The sequence below is a fragment of the Temnothorax longispinosus genome, chromosome 8, assembly GCF_030848805.1.
Source record: "Temnothorax longispinosus isolate EJ_2023e chromosome 8, Tlon_JGU_v1, whole genome shotgun sequence".
NCBI classification, from domain to species: domain Eukaryota; kingdom Metazoa; phylum Arthropoda; class Insecta; order Hymenoptera; family Formicidae; genus Temnothorax; species Temnothorax longispinosus.
The window spans coordinates 16,994,977-17,019,268 of record NC_092365.1 but is presented as its reverse complement, the minus strand read 5'-3'; the positions used below and the strand labels follow the sequence as shown (position 1 = coordinate 17,019,268).

Below are 24,292 nucleotides of genomic sequence, written 5' to 3'. Positions count from 1 at the left end.
AGAGAGAAATAGGATGAAGGGCGAAAAAGCCGGGGTAAACGATGAAAAATGTCACTGCCGCGAAGAACAAAAACTCCACGATGCACTAAAGGCCCCACACAAATATTCTCAGCTTAATTATCCTGATGTTGCTTAAGTGGCTACGAGATAAATACTCAAAATCCGAAAAAGAAAAGAGTTTCTAAAGTCCGTAAAAAGGTGGTTTAATATAAAACCAGATAAAATTCAAGGCGTTGTGTAATTATACTAAACGTATAATAACTTTGACATACTTCCAATGCTGTTAATATTAAAAAATTACAATCACACGCTTAGCGTATTCAAAAATAATTAAATGACATAAAAACTTAATCACAGAGCATATAATTTCACTATGTACAAATTCTATTGTCTCCTCATTAATTTGATTAATATTATCCTCAAAAATCTGTATAGAACGTCCATCGTGGGTCCCTAAAAACCATCAGACAACGTCGCAATCTAGACATCAAACGAGATGATTCTCGCTAACGCATCAGACAAGGATATCCACTATCGCGAAATAGCAGTCTTTGAATTTCGCTAATTCGTCGCTCGCGCGAGGGGTCGAAAATTTAGGGCGCGCTACCCGAGGGTCTTTTCTCCAAGTGCAATCATTCATATTTAACAGATTATTTGATGGATTGCTTAGCTAGCGGCGGCGTTTCCACCGCCGCCGCGGAAGGACACAGGACAGGGAATCAAGGGGTGGATGTCGGCGGGGTTAAAAGGGGGAAGCGCAAGCGTAGGTTCGCGCCAGCGGTCGGTAGAAAGGACCTGGGCGAACCGAGAGAGAACCGCGGGTCCTGCGGGACACTGCATTAGTCACGCTCTCGCATCAGTCACCTCTCTCTACCGCCTTCCACCCCCGTCGCGGACCACGACGGCCTAAACATTTTCACGTGGGAATATTTAACTTCATGGCTGCAAATTACTCTGCAGCCCTGCGGTCACTGAGCGTGGAGCAAGCGAGCGAGCAGATGGTCGTCGTGAACGTGCACGAATTCGCCGCGGCACTTTACGAAAGTCCGTCCCTTGAGACGAGATAAGGCCGACGTAACGCCCGCGTCGTTTCTCGACTGATACTTCTCTCTCCCTTTCTCTCATTTCTGTCTCTCGCATCTATCCCCATGATACATGTTCAGCGTGGATCTTTTTAGCTAGAGACGCTCTAACTTGGACAAGCCGAACTGTCTGACTAGTCTTGGCCGTATCTACTGTCACACGTGTCTCTTACGCAACAAACTACAAGACGAAACGTAAGAAACATCTCGATATAGTTTCGCATATTTCAATATAGCGCTGCATTACGTTTTACGTAATTTCTGTTAGCATCGTTAAAAACGTGGCGGTTAAATGCGTAATAAATTTCGTCTACAGACGGATTCGTCGAAGCGAAAGGAGAGACGAGGATAATGTACGCATCGGATTTGGAGGCGACGAGTGCGAAAACATCGAGGGCAAGTAAACTTCTGGCGTCGAGCCAGAAGCCGTCTCGTTTCTCTTTCTCCCTTCTCTTTCCCTTTGTCACAATTCTCTCGTATAGGCGTCGGCAATGTAAAAGTTAATTTGCGTAATGGCGCGTTTAAAATCCGCGATTCGACGTCGCAGTCACCGTCGCAAAAACAATCACGAGAATTGTCGTCATCGTCATGGTGACCGAGCCGTCGAATGAGGTGAATAATAAAATTATCAAAGTGCAAAGGGTTAACTATTAAAATCACTGTAGTAAATAACAAACAACAACTACATAATTAATGAATAATAGAATAGCTTCTTCTCATTTTTGTAAAACAACTGCATCGTTTAACGTGACATTGCAGAAATAATTATAAATTCAATTTGGTCATTTAGCAATAACTGATTATTCACTGATGCGTCCATTACAAAATTATTACGAATTCATTTCTCGTTATTGATACGGACACATTTTCATTATGGTTCATAAATCTGATCGTATAATTGTTACCAACCAGTTACTTCTCTCCTCGCACATTAAAAGGAAAAGTGCCTTCTGTCGTTTATCCGACTAACGATTGCGCGTTCGCTCGGCTCGCAATGTTTGTATTATTCGCATTCGTTAATCATTCCCTTAAGCCACGGCACGAGACTCGTTAAGCGCCGGGAGAACCGTTTAAGTGGAGTCACGGCGTTATCGTTCGAAAGTCGTTAACATTCCACAGTTAGGTGGGAAGGAAAAAGCACCTTCGGGGAAAAGCGGAATGTTGGAAAACGTTAAGACAAGGGTAAAGACGATTCGTTCGATACGGGCTCGTTTTCGGCTGCTCATTCGAGCGAAAATGAGGGAAAATAAAAGCGCGTGCGAAAAGATGATATAAACGTGAAGATACGTATGAGAAGAAAGTGCGACGATGTATTCCCGGAACGATCTAATAGCAAAACTTTCTCTCTTCTCGTAAGGATCCATCCTAATCAGAGTTATTCTCGTGAAACGAAATCCAATTATACTTAACTAGTTTGTAAGAATCTTAACTTAAAAAGTAGTTCCCAAGATCAGCTAGTTATACAGCTACTTATTTGCATCGACATCTTGTTAGAAATTATAACCACGAAATTAGAAAACTTATTTGAAGCGTTGTAATATAATATTAATATTACTTTATTTGACTTGATATCAATTTTATATTTAGAAAGTCTTCCATACATAATTTTTAGAGAATGTTTTTGAGCGCTACATTTTTAGATATATTTTTTAATGGCGTAATTCGTATTGTTTTCAAAAGTTTCAAATAACGTAGCGGTTATTGTACAATTTCACTATAATGTAATAGCATTATAATCGCTTAGAGCACAATTACTCATAGCGGAATAATGTCGGTCGAAGGGTAACGCGACTCTCTACATGTGTTCAAATTATAAAGCTGATTGCACCCGGCGTTGCAATTCGGTGGAGTATAACAGCATCGGTCAGGGAAGCCAAGTGGCGAGGTGAAACGAGCAAGCTTTCGAAAAACGGAACGCCCGAGTAAAACGTACTCCGTCACGGTTGTCACCGCGAGACGATGCCAGGCGTTGCACGTGTCTCTCCTCGCGCACCGCTGGCTGTTTCTCGAAAGAAGAAACGGCGTAAGAAGCCGAGAAATGTACAAATTGATGCCGAACGCGTCCGAGAAAAAAGCTGGCGCGCTGTGATCTCGATGTAATAGAAAGACTTTTTGCGGAGGTGCGCGTTTTAAGTACGCGAAGGCTGTGTGTGACGTTATTGCCTGCACGGAAGCGAAGGCAATTTATTTATTTACGGCCGCGCACGTATGGCTTTCATTAAAATTGCAAAATTTCTCTTCGGATGTGTTTTTCCAGTATAAAATGCAGCGCGCGAAATCGAAGTGCGCAGTCTGTTTATAAATATAAATGCTTTTTTTGTATTGTTGCGTTAAATAAATTTTCGAAGGTAAATATGTAGCGTTGCATTTCCGTAGTTTTTCCACAACCATAGCGCGCAGTAAAATATTACGACGCGACGGTATAGATGGTTGTCGGATGTTCGTTGCATTATCGATCGCATTCCATCCTGACGATCCATTTGCCGGTGTAAAAATATAATGTACGGAATACGCACGGTCGTCAGTTTAACCAGAGTTGTTCCCGGAACAAAAATCGTTAAGCGCGTCGTCGATCGTGCGCGATAATGGTCGCCAGCGCCCGAACTAAAGACGAAAAGGGAAGAAATATCAAAGTGCGATAAAGAACATACATATAGATCGATGTCGTGGAGCGTCGGTAGACACCAGCTGCTGATTCCGCGGCTAGCGTATATCAATTCGCGTGCACGCGTTTTTACGTGTACGCGAGCGTTCCGAGAGTGGTTCAGGAATCACTATAAATGGTAATGAAGAGCGGCTCGCACACCTCGGCTCTGCCTTCCGCGCGCCGAGGAACCGGAAAGATGGGAAGTAAACGAGGGTAGCGGAGAAGAGCAGGGCAGGTCGGGCTGTTACGAGGCAGGAGAGAAACGGGTACGGGGGTCGAGCGGGTGGGGCGGGAGAAAAGATAGAAAAGCAGGGTGGAGAAAGAGGGTGGTTTGAAAATGTAATATTTCTTCCGGATCTAGCGTAAATAATAGCGTCGTATACCCCCAGCGCGCAGCGTTAGAATGCCTTTCTCTCGCCCCGCTGTTTCCGATGCCGCGGCATCATCCCGACCCGCCGCCGTTGTCTGCGCGACGTTTTCCTTGGTAACGCGTGGATCCATCGTCGAGATAAATATGTGGGCGTTAAACATCCTGCAGCCGAAGGAACCCTCCCAGCTCCTGTCGCACACGACACGATCCCGCCGCAACCTTTCATCTTTCACGTAACGGTTGTTATGTTGATATCCTTGCCGACAGGAAATCGTATCAACAATATTCTACTAAAGAGATATATCTGACGTTGAGAAACGAGATATCCGAGAAAAGAGCAATCATTAGAGATGCAAGTGCAGTGCGTGCGAACGAAACAGTAAACGGAAACTGTGAAAGGGAAACTTGTCGCACTCTATTAATTCTATGAGGAAGACAAAGTTTACGTCCCAGCCTACGCTATTTCTTTCCGAATAAATAACATAAATAATATAAAATATAATATCGGAAGATATTAAATAACACATGAGTATCGCGGGATATATTAATATTTCAATCTAAATATCGCCTTCGATTCAAATAACTGCCGCAGAGATAAAAATTATAATGTATTCAACATTTCTAAAGAGCCTACTCGTTTGACGATCGATATTTCGCGGACGAGAGAGCTTGGCGAGAGAGAACAAAATGAAACGCGGGAAGAAGCTGTATATAATGTAGAGATAGATATCGCACGTCGTGGACGCACACGCATAAATGAGGTGTTGTAATAGCGTGCGCGCACGCTTGCTCTGGGCGCCGCATTATCCGAGAACCCATCTACGCATCTCCGTGCGGGTTAAACACGTTGGAAATTAGTTGCGCGAAACTATTATCGCGGAGGAAACTGTAAGAAGTCCCGACGGCGGCGCTACGCCAAGACTCGAGGTTGCGCGAACGAACTTTCGTTTCCCATCGACACTCGCGATTCTCATCGAGAAATTCCGTAACGTGAGCGAACACGCTTAAAAGCCTGCTCACGGTACGCGAGATCGGCGCGATGTCGCGTTGCAGGATCGATTTGAAAACGTACTTCTATTACGAGCACAATGAGACACGCAACGACGATCAGTGGAGATCGATTAGAATCTTACCGACAAATGATCTTTCAACGTAACATCACTATATTTGATGATAATGATAATAGTGCAACATGATACGATATTGTATATTATTACGGTGCATGCAACATATTCATGAATGTCGTTTGCATTAGCAACGTCTTAGCCTAACAAATAAATAAATAAAATCACTCATATATTTTTACGGAGTTCTTATTCCTCTCTAATCCTTTGTTCAAGAAAACGTTTTTAACGCTGTATCCCTAACTCAATCCCTAACACCAGTTGCAACTTTCCTAGACGACATCATCGATAAATCGTGTAGCTTGGAACGAAACTAAACGCGCAATCATGAAGCGAGAACTGCTGATTCACGTTAAGTGGCGTGTAAAGGCGCACATTAACGTTTGCGAGGCTTCCCAGGTTGTTTCATCCCGTTTCCTCGTCTCTACTATGCATTAAAAATTCACGCCGTACTACAACGTTTACAGTTTTCAATCAGCCTCGTGAGTCGGCCAGCAAAACGATGCTCAAAGAGAAATGTTTAATGAAATATAAATCTTTGACCTTTGCTTTGCCGAGAAATAATAAAATAGTAATGTAATTCATATACAGGTAGATTTGTAAAATTATCGAATGACATTTTACCTACGTAAAATCACTCCTTTTACACAAACAAAAATAATCGGACAAATATCTAATTACAGCGCTAAATGTCAGAACGTTGAAAATATCGGAAATAATGGAATAAATATTAACTCCCTCCCTTTTTTCATTTGCCTAATAAACATGAATTATGTGCTTCCAAGTGTTGCGAATTTGAAAGTGGCACAGATTATTCGTATGCATGTATCATGAGCCATAAAGTTAAGCGAGAGACACGTGGTACTGAAGGACATATGAGGGCTGAGAGAACCGCGTGTATACGCTACTTCATCTTTTTCCCGAAGAAACTACGAAGTTATACGCTATTCCAGCATACGGCGGGCGGGGAGAACGAGGCGCGTGAAATGGTTACACCAGCTGTTCGCCGAAGCAGAGAGATATCTTGGTATATCAGTCTCTGTATAATGCAACGTGTGGCGTAAATGCCCTTACAAGTATACGTCTATACAGAGAACTGACTCCTGCGAGGTTTCCTCGACATTTTCAACAGAAAGATACTTCTATAAAAGGATATGTTACAAAGTTGAATACCAGCTACTGACCACACTCAATCGATTTAAATATATCTTGTGAATAATATATCTAAACATTACAATAGAACGTGATACAATAATTAGAAATATACAGTTACTGCTCGAATCTAATTAAATATCAAAAGATGAAGTATGTTTCGCTAATAACTCTCACATGGTCTCTGCGATAGATTAAAATTTATTCAACGTAAATAGCAGATGTAGGTACAATGAAAACGTCGAGTTGTCACTGCTTCTTAGAGACAAAACTACGAAAAAATGTTTCGTTAATATTTCGAGAATTCTTTCGCGAGAACAATTACATAAACAATCTCTGTTACAATAAACTAATTTAATTATTACCCCGTCTTGTTGGAAAAAATTAATTGGAAATGATAAATTTAACGATTTAGTAACGACTATTTTCATAAATTTAGCAAATATCAATGTCAAGCAAATTTAATACCAAAAACAAATAAATTTGATAGTATCACTAGCACCGTAAATATCTTTAGTGACGCTTTCCACAACTGTGTTTCATAAATTTATGAAAATCCTGCGGCGCGTCGGGCATCTTCCCAACTTTGAGCGCGGCCAAGAGCCAAATTCCCTGCGGTGTTTAAAAAATCGTCCGTGATCGAGCGTTTGTATGTTCTATTCCGCGCAAATTGAAACATCGATCCTATGTAACGTGTCCCTTCTCGATAGATCTGCCCTCATCCTCAATCCTCACGCCCGAACGTAATATCGAATCTCATTCGGAAAATGCGCACGGAAAAAAAACATATCGAGCTAAAATATAATAACGCCACACACGTAACATAGCGAAAAATCATAGGTTTCGATTAAGGCCGCATTAGCATACATTTACGAATACCCGGTAATAACTTCCCGGCACGTGTGTGCGTGCCGCTGATAAATCATTCGCGTTATTCGGTATTGTAGTAAAACGTCCGCCGTGCCGTAATTTTCCGCGTCGGATAGAGATATGTCATGTAACTGCGAGATACCTATCGATTAATGTCGTACCTAGCGAAGGGCAACATACCATACCTGCTGGTAAGGGAAAATATCGATTACATATAAAACAAAAATACTACACTGTAAATCCAAGTGTGTTATTTCTACACGCATAAACGTTTAAAAATACCACATTTGACTGAAGCTCGTGCTACATGTTTTGTTGCGTGTTAAATTAACACATTTAATCGTATTAATACGTTTAACCGTGTTAAATGACGTCATTTAAAACGGCAAGAAATGTGTAAGAAGAGCTTCAGTTAAAATAACACACTTGGATTTGCAGTGTAATGCAGAGTTTATTCTCCGAAATCGTGATAAATCCCTTTATTTTCTTTCTCAGTATGAAAGTAATATATATGTGCAAATCTTAGTTTGAGAAGTATAATAATTCTTGAAAATATCTCGAACAATCATTTATTAGATTTATTTTCGCAGATCACATCTAAAATCTTATGTTCAATCACGTTTGAATTATTTTTAAAGACGATCCATTTACGATAAAGATATTCGTCAATGACTTAAATGCTAAGCAACTGTTCTCGATATGCGTGCGAAAGAGGGTAATTCATTCAACATAACGGGCAAAATCGCGGGATTAGCGGAGGATATTAACGATGGGCTCAACGATCGTCCTTCTGAAGGGAGCTAACGACTTCGGGTGCCTCGAGGAAGACGCGGTATTTCGATAAGCCGGTGCGTTTAAATATCCATTGATCGACCGGCGAGGAAAAGGGGGGAAAATGGAAGGAGGGTTTAGAGAAGTTTCCCATCGAAGTTCGATGGAAAGTACAGAGGCCGGGAAGCAAAAGTCGGCGGACAAGTCGGCGATGCGACGAGGCCGCATATCGCGTCAAAACCGGCAAAACTCGGAGGAAAGGGAGAGGATCCGGAAACTCGGACGGAGATGAGCATGGCGACATACGCGACCTGCCTCCGCGCGAATAAATTCCTCGTACGTGCTCCGAATCGCGGCGGAGGGATTCGCCGTGTGCTTCCCGCTTCCGGTCCGTATATGCGGAAGGTGACGGGACCGGTCGGGGACGGCGGAGAACGAATTTCGTGCTCGGTGACGGCGGCAAGAAGGAGAAAAGGGAAGGAGAACCCGTTCGCCCTCTTCCTGACCCTTTCTTGTCATATACGCGAGTGTGCCAGGTCGTTCCCTGCCGCGTCCGACACCCATGAGGAATATTGCAATCACGTGCCGGAGGAACAGGCAGGAGAGAGGAGGCGACGGCGCGGCGAAGGGAAGGCGGGGAAGGGCGCAAACTTCGGGCGTAAAGCGCCATTATGCGCCACGATATCTCGGCTTTTTGAGAAACGTCCGTCGAGGGAGTCGGTTATATGTATAAGGCAGGACATTTCGCTAAATGTATCGATATCTCGGAACTAGAACGACTAATATCGGTCTGCTCTGCGGTTTGCGAATAGAAGGGCGAATATTTATGGCCAAACTTATGCCTCTTTCGTAAGAAAAAAGATACAATTTTTGTTCCTCGGGTTTTGTTCCGAGAAAAAGTAGCGTTTCTGTCTCTTTCCAAGTTTTACTAACTATTAAAAATAATATTAATCGAAATTTGATAATTGATATCTACAACTAAAAAACGACGTTCGATTTCTGAAGTGTAGTCTTATCTAACGCGGTTTTCGCAATTCTGCGAACGTTATCATCGCCAGCACCAATAACGCCGAACCCATTGAATTGCGCGGTGTCGAGATGGAAAGACCGCCGCCGTTGATTCGTTGCGGCTCCTCCGTGTATTTCTTATTTCTCTCACACATCCGCACCAAATAAAACTACCTTCATACCCCGCCAAAGTAAATAGAGCGTATTTCTTCTGGAAATGACAGGAAATTCAATAATCCTCGCAACGAGTGGCGAGGCGGTAGAACGCGGGGCGCGACGACGCGGCGGCAGGACGAGGAGATTCTCAGAGGAGCGGGAGAAGACGGAGGAAGGAAAGAGGTACCCGAGGGAGGAAAAACGAGCGAAAACGGAGACCGAGGTTACGCGTACTACGACTGCGATCGTACGACCTGCGCCTGAAGGATACGTTTCTAGGAGGAAGTGGAACACGATGCCTCCGTTTTCCGCAATCGCGGAACTTATAAAACGCTTAACGTCAAACGTCACCGTAAACAGAGAATATGGAACACGCGCGTGCGGATTGTCGGATATTATATTTGCCGTGCTCTTTTCGAGCTGCGCGATATGTTGCGCATCAGGATAGCGATAAGAGCAGTAAGACATATATCTGAAGACGAAATTCTAAGAAATTATTTAAAGAGAGTAGAAAGAAGTCTATTCCTAATTTCTCTGAAATATATTGTAGGGGAATGTATCCTTCGCGATATTGTTACATCATTAATACTTCTTAAATTTAACGCAACACATATAATAATTACATATTATAAAATTAAATGCAACTGACATACGCGAGAAATCAAGTGTGCCAACAATAAATGCAAGTTCTACGTCGTGCAAGATCCGATAATCTGGAAAAAATATCCTCGACGATCGTCCTCTTTTGCGGAGCGAAGCGTAAATCGCCGAGGATTTCTTTCCGGAAACCAAGTGGCGCATCCTTCTTTTACAGTCAAAGGATCTAGAATTTTTTCATCCTTGCGTGACGTGAGACGGTGAGACGAGGGGATGTAGAGCGGGATAAAGCGCGATTCGGCCAATCGCATCGCGAGAATAAAAATCTCATACATGTAAAAATATTCAATCGACGGGTCTAGCGTCTCCTCTGTACCCACGACGGCGTTTCCGCTCGGTCCTCGGTGGTCTCTCTGTTTAGAATAGCCTCGAGAAAGAGGAAAATCCCTTTTTCTCATCGTGCCCTTTTTCACGCCCCACGGCCCGAAGTCCCTTCTCTTCCTTATGCTTTTCTTTGCTCAGCTTTCTTCAAACGTAGGATTCCTCGCCTTTGTGCGAGATCTGATTATTTTATTAATAATAAAAGTAAAATAAGTTCCTCCGTGGTTTTATATAATTTATTTGATAATCAGAGAGCATGCAAACGAAAATTTCATTTGCATCGCGCACCTATAGGTTTTTGAGCAGATTATTAATTCTATACTATTTCAAAATATTACAGAACAATAAACTACAATAGCATTAACTTTGTTGATTAGTAATGCCATAATCTATAAGCAAGATCTAGCCAAGGAGAAGAACCGATAGCAACAAAATGTCGGTAAACGCGTGAGACGAATGGAGATTTCACGGTCCCGTTACACTTGTGTATAAGAACTAGAAAAAAATCTCAGTCTCTTTAGAATCACCTATCTATAAATTTACATGCATCAGCGAGAACGAATATATTTGCGGCGGTCATTTGACGTGAATTAATTACATGTCATTCAACATTCGCGCCTTAAGAAAAGCATTCAAAGAACGTACGTGCAACGCGTGAAAAGAATGCAAGTAAATTATTTTTATTCCTTCATGCAGCAGACAGTCAAAAATCCTATCCGCTTGTGTGAAGTGCACACTTTAGAAATACTTCGGACGCACGGTAAATGAAGTCGTTACGTCGAGAGCGTGCAAAACGTTCGGGAACGCGATTGTGCACTTTAAATACCTTTATAATTGCGCTGTAATTTGCCGCTCACAACGTAAATGCGGTTAAAAATTTGCGTAACTTTAAAAGCCGTCGCAAAAAAAAGAAATCGCGCGACGTAATTTAGCGGGCAGCCGACCCTGGGATCATGCGAAACTGGTGACGCTCGGATAATATTCCGTAGTTTCTCGAGTTTCGCGAGAGAAAACGCGAGTGCCGTGGCTGCTTAAAAACGTGTAATTAATGTTAACAACGTGGGTGGTAACGTGTCGAGTGATTTTTTTCAAAAGGTACAGAAACAACGCCGGGTTTTTAACAAATAATCGCGTAGGATAATATCGACCGGCCAGACGAAGTATAATTTTCAAAAGCATACCCGAGGCTTAATTACCTCGTATATCTGCCGCAGGGGCTCCGTCGTGTACGCGAACAGTAAATTTAATGCGAAACGAACGTCGCCCCTGGCGCGTTTCTGACAGGTCCGAACGATTCGCCCGGAAGAATGGATTCTCGTTTTTCGCGTCTTCGTCCTCAACGTCACCGTCGTCTTACCCGTTACCCGTAACTTTATTGTAACGAGGGCTCGTTTGTCCACGTCAACTGTGCCGACCGGATTCCCGCTCGGAGAGAGAAGTAGTCGCGACTCGGCGCAAACCAGACGTAAGCTCATGCTTTCGGCGCCGACCTCATGAATCTTAGTCGCGTGTCGCCTACAAGCACGACTTTAGACGTAGATCATAGAGAGAAAGAGAGAGGGAGAGAGTAGACAAGACGCGCGATAATTCGCGACACAACGAGGCGTGCATTACGCTCCGGTCATTTCCGTAACTCAGAAAGGGAATGACTGTCGTAAACCTCCATTGTTTCATTTAATAAACGCTATAGCCTGAAGCAAAGTCTTTTTAACGTCGTGTACATAGTCGTGTGTTAACATACGACATACATTCTATTAACATAATAACTTGGAGTTGGTGGCTTTCAACAACGAAGAATTAATTTCATATTCTTACAATTTCTTTCTTTCAATTTGCATTAATTTATGCAAAATGATTATCACGATATAATAACGATTTAACCTATATTGTCTATTCAATTTCATATTCTATTAATGACGATAATATATTTTATTATAAATAATAAAAATCATTAGTCCAATAATATCAAGTAAGTTCATAGCTTGTCGTTAATAAACAAATAACTCTTAAGAAAAACAAAACCCACGAATTAATGGCATATGCATCTAACTTGGAAGATGACGAGTTTCAAAAATACGCATTTACACGTGTACGATTCGCATGTGCGACGAACAAAAGACACACATAGGCAAAGAAAATGGTGGGCGAGGGGAGACAGGCGCCCGACACGGTGACTCAATTCTTGGCACGAGATCGTGATGCGAGATTACCACATCGTGCCGTAACTCGGCGCATCCTTGTACCGAATGTCATCTACACGAGGAGATTTGGCCACGGGAGAGACGTATAAGAGAACCCGCCGTTGTATCGCGATACCACTGCGTCCCGGCTACGTCGATCGCGTGTCGCGAGGAACACACTTCGCCGCTTTAAAGCGATCCAAGAAAAACACGTCACGTCTCCCACGGGGGGGTTGAAGCGAATTGATGTCGCGCAGAATTCTGAGCGCATATTCTACGCGTGCACAGACGAGAGCTGACGTGTGAATCCGCGCAACGCGCCTTTGGCAAGCGCGGCTTAATTGCAAACGCGAGGATTGGAAGTTAATTATTTGGCCCACCGACAGTGACGCTTGGACCGCACAAATCGGTTTCGCAATTTATATGTTTTAATTGGAAGATTATTATTAATCTATCTAGTCAATGCATTATATAAAAGGAGTAGCATTACTTCCGTAAAACATTATACATGCAATACTTTCAACTCATCATTGAACTTTAGAAAAATGTCATGTGTGTATCATTTCCGGAAAATTAATAGTGAAAATAGTTCTTCGAGAATGCTTTGGAAAGTGGGTTGAGTCCAATATTTCTTAGATTTCGAGCACTTTAAGAAATTAAGGCGATTACTTTTAAGGGGATGATATCGCTTCTTTGAAATATTAAATTAATGGCGCTACGCGGATGGATATACGTCTTCGATGGGGAGACACAAGACGTCTTAAGACGCGACCGTTCCATACCGGAAACGAAATTAAGCTTAAGATTAAGCTTACGGAGGATCTAGCTAACCTAACTCAGTTATTGCCGCAGGTTATTTCTAAGAACATTTTTATTTTTACAACCACCTGATGTTAACAGCTGGCTCGACAAAGTTGTGATTATGCGTAGACATTTCAGATATTCGTTTGTTAAATATCAACGAATAATGCAATACGGTCACGGATATATATTTCAAATAACCATTTTGCAAAAACATTATAGGGTTTTAATGACCTAAAATACGGTATTAATATATCTATCATATTTCGATAAAATATTAATAACATAATATTAATAATATAAAATGTGAGATAATCTTCATATAAAATTTGCAATAATGATGGAAACCAAGTGAAAAATATTTGCACTTGCAGAGATATTAAAAAAATTCATCGCTTCGTAATTCCATTTACGTGGGATTAAAATTCGGTTTTTTATCACGTTCGAAGTTATGATAACAGTTAATGTGTGTAAAGCACACGCGGAAAACTATGTCGCAGATGTTCGCGACTACGAGAGATAATGACATTTTTATTATATGTTGCAGGGCAAATAATTTCCACGAACGTTGCCAACGCCGGTCGTTCAATTTTACTTGTTATTAGAGCGCGTCCGAGGAATATATTGCATCCGCTATTTAATTGTTATTACATTTGCATTTCAACTTCCTCCTTTTCTTATCTTTCCTCTGTATTCAGTCCCTCTTCCCGATAGCAAGAAGAATCTTTAACATGACGATCGCGACACATTTGTTTGCAGATCTTGAAATCTCGTTTTGCCATTTCAATGCAACAGGAACAGTTCGTCTGTCCTCGGATTCGACACTCGTCCGGCGATCTCATAACTCAATAATCTTCGAGTAAACGCGACCTCGTCATTAGTTATCGCTGGAAATCCAGGCTTAAAACTGTCGAGAGGTCGTAGCGATATATCGCGGCCGTACAAATATACTCGAGCGCGAAGCTGGCGGCACGAACGTCACGAACTCGACCGAAGTCACGGCTCTTCGTATTTCGATTAAATGTGATTTACCTGTACGAGCGTATATCGCGCCGCGAAATTAATACGTCCGACGCGATCGGATTTTGCCGGCGGCGTTAAAAATTGAGTTTCCACTACGAGAGCGGCGATCGGCGATTGCGCGCGTTTGGAAAGGTAACTCCGCGCGCGCCTAGGTCGACGCGATCGATTGCTTTGCCGCCGCTTTTAGCGCATACACGCAAACATAGTAATTTAACCGGCTTATCAATTTTAATTTTAATTATTGGTTAATTATTGCCGGTTTAATTATTGTAGTCATTTAACTATCAGCCATATAAACGAGGCTATTATTAGATATCGGTTACAAAACTCGAGGGCGTTTATAAATTTCACAATTTTATAACATTCATAAATTGTCAAAATCCTCAAATATCGCATAATATAATTTCAAAAGGTAGCGGTTATATTAGACGAAGAAAGTTTGCGGAACTAGTAAATTATCTGCAACCTGACAAAGAATTGTTACCGCAATCGCTTCCACGTGGAGCTATTTCCGTGATGCCGTTCGTAACTTTTTAATTTTATGGATTACGCTAATGAAACAGAGTGATAAATATTTATCGTCATACCGACTGTCATTATGCACTTAAAAAAATATCAACTCGCAACTTGGAGCGTATCTTGAGCGTTTCAGGAGAAACTTTTTGCGCAAAGACACGAGAGACCAGTACACGGTTACACGACACGATAACGTCTTTAACAACACTCCCGGGAGTAGTAGACAGGAACGCGAATATTCAGATGAATAAAAGGTAAGGCGAGCATCGGCAATATAAATAGAAATAGATAGATGTATGCCAAGTAAACGAACAAGATAACCAACGAAGAGATTTCATTTCGCAATTAAAACAGCTGCATCAAATATTAATAAAAAAATCTTATTTTCATCAAAATTTATGCATTAAATAAAAATGTACCACAACATCATTATGATAGAAATTAAAGTAAAACGCAAGTATTTGTGTGTTCGGTACTAAACATATTAAACTAAAATAAAGGTATATTAATTAATCGCCGCTTTTTTAATAAAATTTCGTATAACGATATTTTCAGAATATTTGAAAAATATTTTTCTAAGGCTCTACGAGCGAAAAACACGAGCCAAAAAAGTTAATGAGGAACGCGAACAGACAAATTGGTTATCTATCGGCCGCAGAACATCAGTTTTTCCCCTTCACCATAATAATGGAGGCTATTAAACGCACCGTGCCAGCAACACATGCTGCCCCAGCAAAATTTTTCATCGCGAAATATGCCAAGTCAAATACGACCCTCCATCTACAAATGTCGAAACGAAAAAACGCAAAGTTTACGTGAAGTTCATCCAAATGTTCATTAAAATATCAGTGTATTATAGATTCCGCGCGCGTAATTTTCACGTCAATATTGACTTTTTAATTCCATGTTTATCGTTGCATGATAGCATTTTGCATAATAAATATCTTAATTACGCATTACGAATACATATACATTTATCCTGACCCGCGTCTCTTTCTTCGCCCTCAGTTAATTGCCCGTAATCGACAATGAATCATATCAAATTACTCTGCAAAATAGCTTTTAATTCACGAGTTTCGCGTTTCCTAGATAATGAGTTTCATATTACCTTTGCATTGTAACTCGCGAGAGGGATTTATTCGCGGAACAATAGCGGGGTGTATAGCGGCGATACTCCCATCGATTGCGGAACTGTAGAATGCACGGCCGAAAACATTGGGAATGCGTTTCGCGAGCTCGGAAACTATTCATCGAAATAACTGCGATTTATATCAGCTGAATCTCTTTGCTTATAACAACAGCGATTCGCCAAACAACGCGATTTTTCCTATGATTTATTTTTCGAGACTGACGAGCTGCAAAAATTGTTACTGTGCTGGGGATTGTTCAGTCGGAAAAAATATATATATATTCAAATTTTAAGAAAACCCCAATTTTCCCTTTTTCAAGAAAGTACAAACCTATTAACAAAGTGTGTACATAAAATATCCCATCTATTAATATCATGCACCGTAAATATTTGAATAGCGTATTCCGAAAATTAATTAGAGACGAAAATTCTAAAATGTCGAGGTTGCAATTGGTTTCAGAGTTAGAAACATTTAAAGTTGGCCTAGATATCACGTAGAATGGTTACGCTCACTTCTAAAAGTGGGGAAATCAGTCTTCATGAACTTCGGGTGGACACTGTGAGCGCCAACCAATTTTTCCACGAATTTCTTGTCTGTGGCTTTAGGGAACCAACACTCCTCATCTAGGAGCGCCATAATGCCCATCGGTTTGTCGATTAGATCGATCGTTGGCTGCAGATCCAGCCCGAAGTCCATGAACTTCCATTCAATTCCCTCACGCTGATATTCCTCCTGCTCCAAAATAAACATCGTATGATTGAACATATTTGATATCAATCTTCACAATTCGAATTATATTTCTTATGTTTCTTGTGTTCAGATATTACGTATTATAAAGATAATTTATATACAAATTTTTCCTGTATTACGATAAAATATTTATCGTCTCTCGTGTCATTTTGTTTCAAATAAAATAAAATTAAATATTTCATGGATGAAGTAGGCTATGAAAGATTAAAATAAAAAATGTAATTTGCAAATAATAATAATTACTAGAGCAATTTTTATTAAATAAATCAGTTAAAATATGCTACGTGATTATAAAATGTTTTCTGTCCAATTTATGCTTGTATTGCTCACATATAAAACTTGGATATTTTTTTACTATGAGATTTACTTTATGAGATATTTAACCCTGGATAAATATAGAAAGGCCAATCGCAAGTCTTAGATTTTAATTAAAAACTGTTTAAAAAAGAGAGAAAAAAGAAAATATAAAGTAACATATCTAAATATTATAATATTTTCCCTATGTTGTTTAAATATCAAGTTATTTTTATTACATTTAGATACAAAAGCATTTCTTCACCTTCAGTATTCGTCGTCAAAAATAAATACCATGAAGAAACTTCAGTAAAGTTATATGTAAAATAAAAATACCAATATTTTATATATGTCTGTTATAGTTTTATTCAACTTCAATGTCTTTATCTTTATTTTTTACTATTTATCTGTGCAGTAAATTCATAAAATCTTAAACTTATAAGTAGGCATAATATATTTGATATAAGATATCGAAGTAAGATTGTTAATCATACGTTTGTCATATCACCTCGTGGTATTCTTAACTATCTCCTGAAAATCTTATCTGTATACAAAATGCATGGTAAAAAGTATAAATAATAAAAATACAATTTTCTGTTTCGAAAATTAGATCATTACTTATTACTTTTTATCAAGCATATTTTACCTACATAATAACTCTTTTTATTCGATCACACATCTCAGGGTTAAAAATGTATATTCTAATCTGTCATAGCCCTTCTATTTGAGGGCAACAAGTCTATGAGATTTTCTGTTTAAATTACAATATTTTTTTATACGTAAATATATTTATATTCATTTTATATATAAGTATTCGATACATGCAAATATCACAAATTTATTACCTCTCAAGTCAAGATAAATAATTAAAATAAAACAATTTGTCAAACTCACATTTACGACGCGCAGCAGCGGAGATGTAACGCCAACTACATTGAACTGTAAAGCAAAAATATACCTTAATTAAGATATATCCAAGTAGCTTTCAAGATAATTAATATTTAAAAAAAAAACAATTGTTCCGCGCGTAACGTAATTAACGATTAATTCCATCAGCGTAATGAATAAGATAATAAACAAACTTACCCGGTGGTTGCTCCGCCGTCGCCCGATGCCTCCCCAGGCCTCCGCCTCCTCTCAGATTTCACCGTTGCTCGTTGTCTCTTCATTGGCAGTCACTTATTTACCACTCACTCGCGAAAATGCAACTCGAATCGCGCACCGATTGGAACAGAATTAAGATGCGGCGACTCTAAAAAGGATACGATCTAATATCCGCACGATAAATTCATCGCGTTCCATGGAGAGCAGAAATTACAACCTAACCTAACCCAATCTGCCACCGGCACGATACATATTCAGAAAACGCACAAACATCGTGAAATACATACTGTACGTGTTACTGTCGGACGATCGATACATCACGGGGCCCCGTTACTTAAATCATTCAGAATCAGGCAATTCGCGTGCGTAATCCGAAAGCATCGGGCGTTCTCTCCTCTAACGCTTTTGTCGCGACCACGTCCCGAGAGATAATGACTATAATCGCGCTACCTGCCATGCCGACTCGAGTCCCAAGTCTCGAGACTCGCCGAGCGCCCGCCGTAAACAAGGTTACTGCGTAAACGCCGTGAACATAAGCAAGTTACCGAGTGCTCTGTGCTCCAGCCGTTATGAAATATTTAACATATTGCAAATAAATGATAATCGCGCGGACGGGATAACCGCGGAATAACCGCCCGCGTTTGGTATCTCGCATCTCGCAGCGCTCGTCGCCGTACTCCGGGAGTTAATGTCGCGCCGCGCCGCGACGAACGGAGTTGCACGAGTCTCTTTCTACAAATAACGAACTTATCCGAAGGCAAACCAGAAACGCAATGCGCCGCGCCACTACGAGATATCTATAAACGTCTGACAAATAAATCGCACGGATTTGCTCTGCGGATTGCGAAAGCGAATTAGGGCGCGGATCGACTGGTTCAAGTAGCACTTGGAAGTCACTTAAAGAAAGCCGCGATGTATAGGTTACCTAACAATATCTATCTCGCTCGCGGGACTTGCGCCTTCGAAACGTATCGCGCCGACTGACAGTGGTTACTGGGTTACCCATTCGTAAGGAATTACCGTTTTGCATCTCGCAAACTTGTCGCGACCACGTTCCGAGAGATAATGACGAGTAATGACGACGGAGCCGGGAGCGGTGCGCGCGGCAACACCTTACGGCTCGAGTATCAACGACCGAATGGTATGGCGCGGCGACCTTGTTTACGCCATTGGCCCGTCGTGCGCCGCGAAGCGAGCGCTCGCGCGCTCGGTGTTACCGCGTTTCAAACAAATTAACCGCCTACAAAAATATTTAACGTAAAATGACATAAATAAGCAAATCATCCATTTCTTATACATTTCGAATTGATTTCAACGAATGTGCTATTATCGCTTATTGAAATCTAACGTTCTTTTTAAAAGAGTACATTTTGCTTTATTTTATATGTGAATTAATTTATCATTTTTGCCATATTTTGATATCCCGAGAAGATTAGAATAGCGATTTTAATCTTCTCGGGAACATCAAGAATTTTATGAATAATTTTTAATAAATGAAAAAGATGATGAAACTGTAAATAGAATGTACAGATTTATTTCTTTGTCTAACAATAAGTTACGGAAATTAGATTTCATTTCATTATCTTTGCTATATTTTTACACCCCGAAAGAATTAAAATAGTGATCTTGGAACATCCAAGAATATGTGGATGATTTTAATAAATCAAGAAGATGAAATTATAAACCGCCGCGCTGCAAACAGAATATACAAACTTATTTCCTTATTTTTACTTATTGAAATTAATTTAAATTTTTTTCGCCTCTTTAGAGGCAAAAGTTTGAAAAAATAATAAATGATATCATTACTTCTTTTCAATCGAAAAATAGAGTTAAATTTTATTCTTCAAATATATAGATGAAACATTAAATTTAATAATTCTTTTAAATGGAGTAGTTAAATTAAAATCGATGATTCAAATTTTTATTCATAAAAATTACACAATTTCCATTTAATAGTTAAACTTTGCTCATAAATTTCTTAACAAAGTGATGCAATTAGTACTACGCGTAATAATTTCTATACACGCGGTATCTTTTATAAAAATCTAACGAATAAAAAAATCAGCTGAGCAGCAGAAATCAATATTATTTAAGCACAAAATTGATGATAAATTCATTGTGTATAAAAGCGCAATTATAAACTTGAAAATACACATTCTACATATTTTATCATAATCCAGCTTCAATTGCTTATAACCCGAATGTTAATTGCAATATTTTTACATTAATATTTCAACTACAATTAATCTTTATAATACGTAATGATAAAATATCGTTGTGGAATATGCTTGTGTATACTAAATCAGTTATATATTTCGCGATATTTCGTAGTTATTCTGATCGGTTTAACGCTTTTTTTAAATAAATTTCATAGATTTTCTAGATAGATTTTTATAGTTTCTGAATGAGTTATCTAGCACGTTCAAAATAGCCCTGATTTGCCTACACCACATCGGTGGGACAGATGTACCCCGTTGAGTCATTGGCGAGATTCTCTCTCGGCGTGCTTCGCGCCAATTTCCTTTTTATCCTCGAATACGCGACAATCGACGCGCGTAGCGGTAATTATGCAGCAACCAACGGCGGGTCGCGTCGTGGCGAGCGGTAATTCTCGTTGATGTAACGGTCGAATAAATCCGAATAAAGTTTTGGCCGCCGTTCAAAAATAGACACTGATTTATGCGCCGAATGGCAAATATTACGCGAGAGACATAGTGGCCGCTATGCCTACGAGACAATCTCGCGCCGCGCTGCCAATTCACGGATCGCCAGCGTTTAAAGTTAAAATCCGTGATCAATTACACTGCGAGTATTCGATAAAAAATTGTTTCCTCTTTACGAAAGCATTCCGCGACACGTCGTTTTGCAATCTCGTCTGCTTTACTTCCTTCACCGCATACAATGTATATATCGTGTAATGATGGAACGCTCGCGAATGTCTAGCATATATTTGCAGCAGTTAGTGATTAATACATCATAATGTGTTATGACTTCTCCATGCATCTTGTTGTTATATCTCATTGTTCCTCGCTCTAGGCGCCGTTTGCCAAAGAACGGCCCTCTCTTTCTCAAAGTATTATACGGCGTTTCTCTCAGTCGCGATCAACGGTGCGATTTATCATGAGGCGGCCACTCGCAGGTTAATAACGTCACCCACGACGAAGACGAACTCGCAGTCACGGCTACAGACGTTTCGCGCTTTCGAAAAATCTCGGAGAATTCGCCATCGCCACCCCGGATTCCGTAGCCGTGATTTACATTGCTCTTAACGAAGATCGATGCGTACCGAGAGCGGGAAAACATACCTCATTCTTGTCCGCCACCACACCCAAGAGATGCGATGAGTTAATAATCCCGTAAAGTAAAATTAATTGGAAATGGAAAATACGAATTTTATTCCGTCATTTAGTCTGAAATAAAATAAACGAATAAAAATATAAATCATATTAAAATAAAATTCAAGTCTGATGCTTCATCTTGCCAAAATAGAATTTAATTCTTTAGGCAAGCAGTGATATTTCTGTGAACGCTTCATTCTCACTAATTAACATTTTCACGAACATCTCGCATGCTTGGAAACATCTAAAATCTAAATAATCCAAGTTACGAATTATTTCATTTGCTAATCTAGATCAGCGCTATACATCGTTGTCACAACACGCGCTCCGTCTGTTCTCGCCTGTTCATATCGAGCGAACGCGATGATTGAGCGTAAACAGACGCGGCGCGAAAGCACGCCGCGTGCACAAATGCGGCCGTGGAAACGTGATACGTGTTACACGTGGGGCCGAATCTCGCGTGGGAGAAATAACAGAATGTTCGCGCATTGCCGCGTTTCTGCTCCTTTCTCAGCGCTCCTTTCTACACGCGCATCCCCTCTCCCTCGTCGCACTTACGGTCTATCCAGGCAAACTTGCATAGCGCATAAACATAAGCATAAGGAAATTGATTGGTCCATATGCATGTGCATAAGGAAATAGACCAATCCATTTCTTTATGCATATGCTTATGCACCTATGCAAGTTTGTCTGGATTGACCTTTATGACCCTAATCGCGAATCCAAAGTACGCTATCCTCGATGCCATCGAACAAAGTTGCAATTCACTACCAATCTCTGTTCAGATGAGACGACTCTACAGTCCAAATGACAATTCTAGCCCGACTGGATACAAGCTCGTTCGTTCCGAGATATAGGGTAGCTCGTCCTCGAGAACGAAAGACGAGCAACATGAGGTCGCGTGATGCAAATCGCTGATTACAAATTAAAATCGACCCTCGAGCCGGGCCCAGAGATCACGGGGCGACGGAGACGCGCGACCGGGAGCGCCTATTTCATTTTAGAAAATTTAAATTCAAATTCGGTAAAATACACAGAATGCCGAATCCGACAGGCCGCTTATATGTACTATATTATATACTCATATACATATATATATTATATGTATATATACATATATATGTATGTATAGGTGAGTTATGTACACAGATTCGGCGGCATGTCGCTGGCAGTGGCGGCGCATGACCGCGGAAAAAATCATAAAGTACACGAAATGCAAAATGCAAATGCCGCGCGACATTCACGAAAATGGGCAAAAAAGAAAAAAACAACGTATGACATGTATATCCTGCGCGAAACGCGCGATGCATCGGAAGTCTGCGCCGCGTTACTTCCTAGTTGCATCCCTTATTTTTGTCCGCTATTTTTTCTTCTTTTTTTATTTAGTTAATAAACAGACGCGCGCACGCATGTGTGCACGCACGCGTTGGATTACGCGTGCGCCTGATAACAGGAATCTAGATTTCATTACCATAAAGCCTTCTCTCTGCATACCGATGCGGACTCTGTCGTTTACATTAATGCAGCCACGAGAACTAAACGTAATGAACCACATGAACGTGAGTATTTCTCTTCGGACGCAAAAAAAAATAGCGTAAAAATATTCATGATGATACCACCGACGCGGCTCACTCGGATTACTTAATTAACGACACATCGTAAGGCAACAAAATAACAAAATTTGTCTCTTCGTCAAAATTATGTTTTCGCCGTAATGTCAGAACTACATTGTATTAATTCTGTGCGAATTACGATGCCGCAACGTAATTTTACAACTAAAGTTATATGCGTCACGGCTCCTCAGAGTTAAATCACTATTTTGCCAAAAGAACGTTATAATTTTAACTTGAAAAGAACGCCTGATTCTGGAAGGCTGTAAATCCATCAGAATTATAACGCTAACAATAGAACCAAGTGCCGTAATCCTATACGACGAATTCGCGGAGGCGCGCGCTTCCATCATCGAAAGCCATCGTCCGGATCGGTCTGACACGCTCTCGCAGAGACGCGACATTGTTCGAAACAGGAATTCGAAACACGTGGTGGGTATGCAGTCGCGGTCGTGATCGCAGTCGCGGCAGTGGCGAGTGGAAAGTGACTTATCGTGTCGGACAATCATGAAAATGCACAAGGACGTAACGCGCGAAATGTACGGCCGGCACCCGGCATCGACCAGATTCGAGGTTTAATGGAGCTTCCGCGTTGAAATCTCGCCGCGGCTGATATAACACGTGAGAGCGGGCGTCGTGAAGCATCTCGCCGTGTCGTGTTCAAGTTCTACGAGGTACAATTGACACGACAAGGCTGTGTCAATTCATACCCTGTGATTATTTTTAACTAATAATAATTGCAAAGAAATGTATAATTACGTTTGTCATTACTTTGAATATTTGTCATAACTTTGCTCGTCTTATTTCGCCTGCATAATTATATTGAACTTTCTCAATCTGTCATAATAACAAAAAGCTCGTAATTTTAGAATTATAATACATGTACGAGTTTAGATATTATAAAAGAATGTAGCTATTTTTTATTCCTAATGTTATTACTTATCGATGCATTTTATTTCAGCTCTAAACGAAATTGGAATCAAGAGCGAGAACTTGTTTAAACCAGTAACTTCTTTATTTATTGCAGCATTCGGGAAGAGTCTGCTAAACCGTAATGCAGTTTTCACATTGAAATCGCTCTCGAGCTGGCATAACACGTGACAGCACGGTAGTAAAACATTTCGCGGTATCGCGTTTAAGCTCGGCGAGGCGCGGCGTGCTACGTAATTTCGCATTAATTCGTGGGTTACGCCGCGATAGGAATAATTTTATCGGATGCAGCTATGTACTAGCCGGAAGAGATAACGTTTATAAATGAGTAATATCAACAACTTGAAATATAATTCTTGACCTATATCCTTGGCATACAAAACTAACACGATTGTCGGTGTCCTAAACGTTTTGCTCTAAAAATTTTGTCCTAAGCCTTTGTAAAAAAAAATACTCTT

At 40.5% G+C, this 24,292-nt stretch overlaps 1 protein-coding gene across 8 annotated transcripts in view; it reads right to left on the bottom strand.

Annotated features, from left to right (window-relative positions):
- Positions 1 to 24,292, bottom strand: part of LOC139817287 (uncharacterized) — a 388,078-nt gene that overhangs the window by 187,902 nt on the left and 175,884 nt on the right. The window contains exons 1-2 of one of the 8 annotated variants that reach the window (XM_071785259.1): positions 17,939 to 18,352; positions 17,747 to 17,791 (exon numbers count right to left, since the gene is read on the bottom strand). The exons of the other annotated variants lie outside the window; for them this stretch is intronic. The gene's annotated coding sequence lies outside the window, so the exon portion shown is untranslated. Of the gene's footprint in view, positions 1 to 17,746; positions 17,792 to 17,938; positions 18,353 to 24,292 lie in introns of those variants that run through there. 8 annotated transcript variants of the gene reach the window in all.